This window comes from Muntiacus reevesi, unplaced genomic scaffold (assembly GCF_963930625.1).
Source record: "Muntiacus reevesi unplaced genomic scaffold, mMunRee1.1 SCAFFOLD_106, whole genome shotgun sequence".
NCBI classification, from domain to species: Eukaryota; Metazoa; Chordata; class Mammalia; order Artiodactyla; family Cervidae; genus Muntiacus; species Muntiacus reevesi.
The window spans coordinates 215,036-221,035 of record NW_027077932.1 but is presented as its reverse complement, the minus strand read 5'-3'; positions in this window follow the sequence as shown (position 1 = coordinate 221,035).

Here is a 6,000-nt window from a genome sequence, read left to right as displayed (position 1 = left end):
GGACGGATTGACCATTTAAAAATTTTGGAATATTTTGACAGTCAGTCTTTGTTAAAAGGCAAACAATGAATATTAATATCTCCCACCTCACAGGTTTTGACTATGGGTGCAGATTTGTCATCTTGGATCAGTTTTAAAGGCAGTTACTTGATTTTACTTTAGCCAGTCTTTGTTTTCTTTTTCTTAATCTCCCTCCCAAATTTGTGGTTTACAATATGTATTTACTTTCTTAACTGACCATATTATTAGTTGTTACACAGCTGAAAGTTACAAATATAGGAACTATGTATATTTATTTTATGAATAACTGATTTTCAGTTCACTTTCTAATTTTCTGTTTGATTCATTTGGTTCAGAGTTTGGTTCTGGAGACACTAATCTTAAGCCAGGCTCAAGCATATTACTCAGGAAGCCTGTGAAATGCCTGAAGTTCTATGGGAAAATAATGTGTAATTTTGTGGGATTTTCCCCATTGGGAACCAGTCTACAGCCTCATGAACTTTCATGAGAAGTTCATGTCCCCATCAAATGGGAATGATAACAGTACATTTCAAGGGGTCAGTTAAGGAAGAAATGAGGAAACCCACACACACTGTCAGCGAAGCCCTGGGGAAGGGCCAGTGCAGGGGCCTGTGTGAAGCAGGGGTGTGACCCCACAACTCGGAAGGTGGGGTTCACAGAACCACTTCTCAAATTTTTACGATTCCGAATCATAAAATAAAATTTCTGAAAGGAGAATATGGAGGACAGAAACAGGTGGCAGAAGATTCCAGAACAGAAGATACTTTGTGGAACAGCATTTTAAAGGCATTGAAGATGCAGTTCTTGATACAATTACTCATCTTATGTCAGGAGGCTTGTGTGACTTGACTCCAGCTTGGAAATACACCTTTTGGTCCCGTTGGCCTTCTGGGTCTTTCTAATAATTTATTACTGATTGCTGCTACTCTCTGTCCAGAGCAAGGGCAGCAATGCTCTGCTGGGCCATGCCCATGGAGACAGCCCAGAGCGGCTGGCACCCACATGGTTCTGATAAGCTTGCACCTCTCCCATCATCTTGCACCTCTGTCATTCCTGTGGAAAGCAGCACCACCATGGAGTACGTGACATACCTGGAGATGCTGTCATGGGAGTCCAAGCTGTCCTTCCTGGGGGCAGTCTGTGCGCCTGCAACGGTGCCAGCATGGCCGTCGATGGTGTCAAGTCCTGAGTCCCTGGAAAGGTTCATGATGTGGTTCTGGTAGTACATGTGGATGTACTCCCGTGTCGGGACGATGCCCTGTGGAAAGGGAGTCACTGTCACAGCCCTGTGTAGACACTGGCGATTCTCAGTATGGACAACCCTCCACCATCACGCACACATTGTGTAGGATGAAAAATCTAGTCAAGCTGAGGATTGATGTCAACTCACTGAATTAATGGTGCCAGATGCTACTGGGTCATGATGAACAGGAAATCCCCCTTACTTTAAGCGTTGTCAAATGTATGGTCAAAAGTATGAACCTGCAGTTGTGAAATTAATAAATCATGGGGATGCAATGGTGACTAGAGTTAACGATATTGTATTATGTATTGAAAAGTTATTAAGAGAATAGATCTTCAAATCCTTCACAAGAAAGAATTTATAACAGGTGCGGTGATGGAGGTTAACTAGACTTACTGTGGTTATCATTTTACAATATACACAAATGCCAAAGATATTATGTTGTAATCTTGAAATGAATACAAGGGTGTATGTCACCCAAATCACAAAAAATAAAATTAAAAAGAAATTCCTTCTCATATGTAGATAATCTTGCTAAGTGAGAGCAACCTTTCCAGCTGTGACTATTTTTTTCAAATGTAATCTATAAACTTTATATGGCTATGATTTTTCTTAGCCGCTCAGTCATGTTCAATTCTTTGCCACCCCATGGACTATAGCCTGTCAAGATCTCCCGTCCATGGTATTTCTCAGGGAAGGACATTGGAGTGGGTTGCCATTCGCTTCTCCAGGGGATCTTCTGGACCCAACGATTAAACCTGGGTCTCCTGCATTGCAGGTGGGTTCTTTACCATCTGAGCCTCCAGGTGTGTATTTTCCTAATTTTCCCTATAAGAAGGTTCAGGTCAAACATCCCAGACTAAAGCAGATGAGCCTGTATGAGACACAGCAGAGTCAGTGCAGCTGGGGACCACGGTGACGAGAGGAGACAGAGTGAAACTCCTGGCCGAGATCCCAGGACTGTGTGTGTGTGTGTGTGTGTGTGTGTAGTGTGTATATTTTCATTCTGATTATGAAACAGACTGAAATATATATTTACAATAAAGCAGAGGTGTTATGCAAATACTGGGGAGGGAGGGTTTTGTCTGAGCCTCCGTGGAGATCTGGACCCTGGCTGTCAGAACCTTTGTGACTCAGGCAGAAGCGAAGCAGGGTCGAGAGCAGGGCTACCTTCTTGATCTCTCTGGTTAGCATGCAGCACTCTATCCTCAGGTTGGTGGAGATGTCAAAGTACTGCGTGGAGATGGAGTTGAGGCGCATTGTGAAACTGTCTACGGTTGCCAGAAACAAGACCCAGGTGAACATCAGAATATTAAAGATCCTCTTGATGATGTTTTCTAGGATGAAGAAGAGAACCTAATGTAAAGGGACACCACACCCTCAGTCATGGCTCTGTGTGTGGACCAGTGGTGTTTTACCAAAGGCAGCCCTGCCTGGTTTACTCCTTGACCCCAACATAGAGAGACAGAGCTGTGGGGGGTGGGTGAGCACAGGCATGGAAGTGGTGGGCAGGGTCTTCCATGCCTGCAGTGGCAGCGCCTAAACCAAACTTGGATAAAATTGTTAAGTTTGGTCAAAGGATCAGTCGGAACATATCCATATAGAGACTCGAGGTCTGATTAGAAGCACATCCTGAACTCAAGGAATTTTGCTACTGGCCAGAAACTGTCTACATCTATCCATGTAACTGGGTCCCTTAACACTTAGCTTTTTGTTGGTTCTGTTGGTTCAGCAAGACACTCATGTTTCCCACTGCAGCTGAATTGCAGTTGAAGACCTATCAAAGGTATTTTGTACAGAATTCAGTCCACACACTAAGACTCTATCCAAACCCCTGAATCATCTTCCTCATATATAATTAACGACCCCAAGCAGTGCTAATTATAAAATTCTACCTGTGTGCTCAGTCCTTTCCAAACCATAAGAGCCCTGAGATGCCCACTGACCCTGGGCCTCTTTCCTATCAGTTGTGACTGGGATCTATCTTGGGAGCTGCATGTGTAAGGCTCCCCGCCTTAGCCATGATGTTACTGAATTGAAACAAAGAGTAAGAAGCAAACACCTATGGTCTGTCAAAGCAGCTGGTCTTCTGGACACACAGCAGAGGAGTACCAACAGCGTGCCGAAGACAGAACATTCTACAACACTGAAGTTGGAGCGCTCAACTCAGCAATGGACAGAAAGAGTGGAGGCCACTTACATGAAGGTTATCTTTCTAGATGCCATGTCATTAAGATTATCAAAAAATACTTGGATGCCAGAAGGACCAACAGCTGTCCACAATTCTGAACCTTCACTTAGACCTAGAGTGTGGAGACAGGCCTCAGCCAGGGTCTGAAAGCAGGTTACTTGTTTCCATCAGAAGTTCCCTTAGAAAAGTGTGCATTAGCTTGCCTTGTGGCTCAGATGGTAAAGAATCTGCCAGCAATGCAGACCACCCAGGTTCGATCCCTGGGTTGGAAAGATCCCTTGGAGAAAGGAATGGCTATCCACTCCAATATTCTGGCCTGGTAAATTCCATGGACAGAGAAGCCTGGTGCATTACAGTCCATGGTGTTGCAAAGAGTTAGACACAACTCATCGACTAACACTTTCTCTATGATCCAGACTACAACCAAACCAAAGTGGAACTCTTTTTGACAAAGTGAAACAGTGTCTTAATCCAAATTGTTTTCTTCAGAAAATATTTGACAGATGTTTCAGACACTCGCAGTTGAGAAACAAATACTTTCTGTCTCCTTCATATCCCAGGTCAGTTTCCAGATGTGTATAGTTGAGGATTTTGCCCTTAATAGAAACATTCATTCAACACAGATTTTTAATTTATGACACAATCAGAGTAACAGTAAGAACTCCAAATCAAAGGATGTGAAACGTCAAAGGCAGTCTATGATCAGACGCTTACATTTCAAAATGCTATCCATGGACCAGACACTTAGGCATCACCTGGGATCTGGTCAGAAGTACAGAATCTCAGGCCCACCAGAAAACATTTGAATCAGAAGCCACATTTGACAAGATCACCGAGGGATCTGAATGCACACTGAAATCTGAGATCTAGTTTTCAAACTGTGTTCTGTGGCACACTTTGGGGGCTTGTATGAAGAGTGGGTGAGGAAGACATTAGGAAGAAGGGGGATGAGGAGCAGGCCTTGCTTCAGCTGAGCAGCCTGCCTCTAATCTGTTTAGGAGGCTGAAACCCACTCCAACCCCAGTTAGATAGCCCATGGACACCAAGGTTGGAGAATCACTGTTCAGGACCAATCATCTAATTTTTTACATGCACAACTGACAACTTCCAAATAGCATAAGGGAATTTCACCAAGATCATATTATAGTCCCTTGACCATTGTTAGAGGATTCTGAAATTTACAAAGTCTGGGAATCAAGAAAAATCTTCATAGGCAGTGTTGCTGGAATAACCTCCCAACTGCAGAAGTAGAAGCAAAGACAGACCCTGAGCCCCAGTGGGAGACAACATGACGTCCAAGGCTATGCCCTGGAAAAGCCCTGTGACATTAGCAGCATTTTGGGTACCTGGTTTTCAACAGAGGAGAGAGACACCCAGAGATAGTAAGTGCCAAGGCTACACAGCAAGAGAAGAGCTGATGTCCAGACCCAGGTCCCTGGATCCATAAGCCCAGACTCTGGATTTTGTCATTCACATCATGAGCACAAATAGGCAGCCCCTCTGTGTGCCCTATGCATTGGCCCAACCTATGAGCTACATGGACACACATCCACTCAGAAAAGGAGCCATCCACCCTCGCGGACCCGTGGGATACAAATAATGGGCTTCTGTGCCAATGCCTGACTCCTGCTCTAAGCTCAATGCATGGAACATGCATATTCAGTTGCTATATCTTTGTGGGAATGAGAGTTAAGAATCCATTTTAATATCCATTGCTATGTATCTGACATCTCCATGCCTTGGGAAAGTTAGAAGGATTAAGAAGGCAGAAATGGGCAAGGAGGAAAACGAAATTAAATACTTTACAATGTATTACATATTAGGTTTAGCACCTGATTTTTCTATTCACACCCTCCAAGCACTGCATGGAGCTTTCTGCCGTGGAAGGTCTTATTGCTAACAACATTCAATTAAAACTGAAGCTGCAAAAAAAAAAAAAAAAAAAAAAAAAAAAAACCGCAATTCAATTAAAAAATGGTCAGAGAACTGAATAGACATTTCTCCAAAGCAGACAAAGATGTCCAAAAGGCACATGAAAAGAGTCTCAATATTCTTAATTATCAGACAAAAGCAAATCAAAACTCCAAAGAAGTATCACTTACACTGGACAAGATGGCCATCAATAAAAAAAAAAAAAAACCTACAAAGAATAAATACTGGGGAGGGTGTAGAGAAGAGGGAACCCTTGTACACTGGTGGTTGAAAAGTAAATTGGTACATTCAACATGAAGAACAGTATGGAGGTTCCCTAAACAATTGCAAACAGAACTACCATATGATCTAGCCATCCCACTACTGGATATATACCAGGAAAATACAACAACCCCAGTTTGAAAAGATACAGGCATCCCAATGTTCATTGCAGCACTATTTATAGTAGCCAAAATATGGAGGAATGTAAATGTCCATCAACAGATAAATGGATAAAGAAGATGTGGTATACAGACACGCAAACACACACACACAGAAATACTACTCAGCCATGAAAAATAATGAAGTAATACCATTTGCAGATACTGGGATGGACATAGAGATTATCATACTA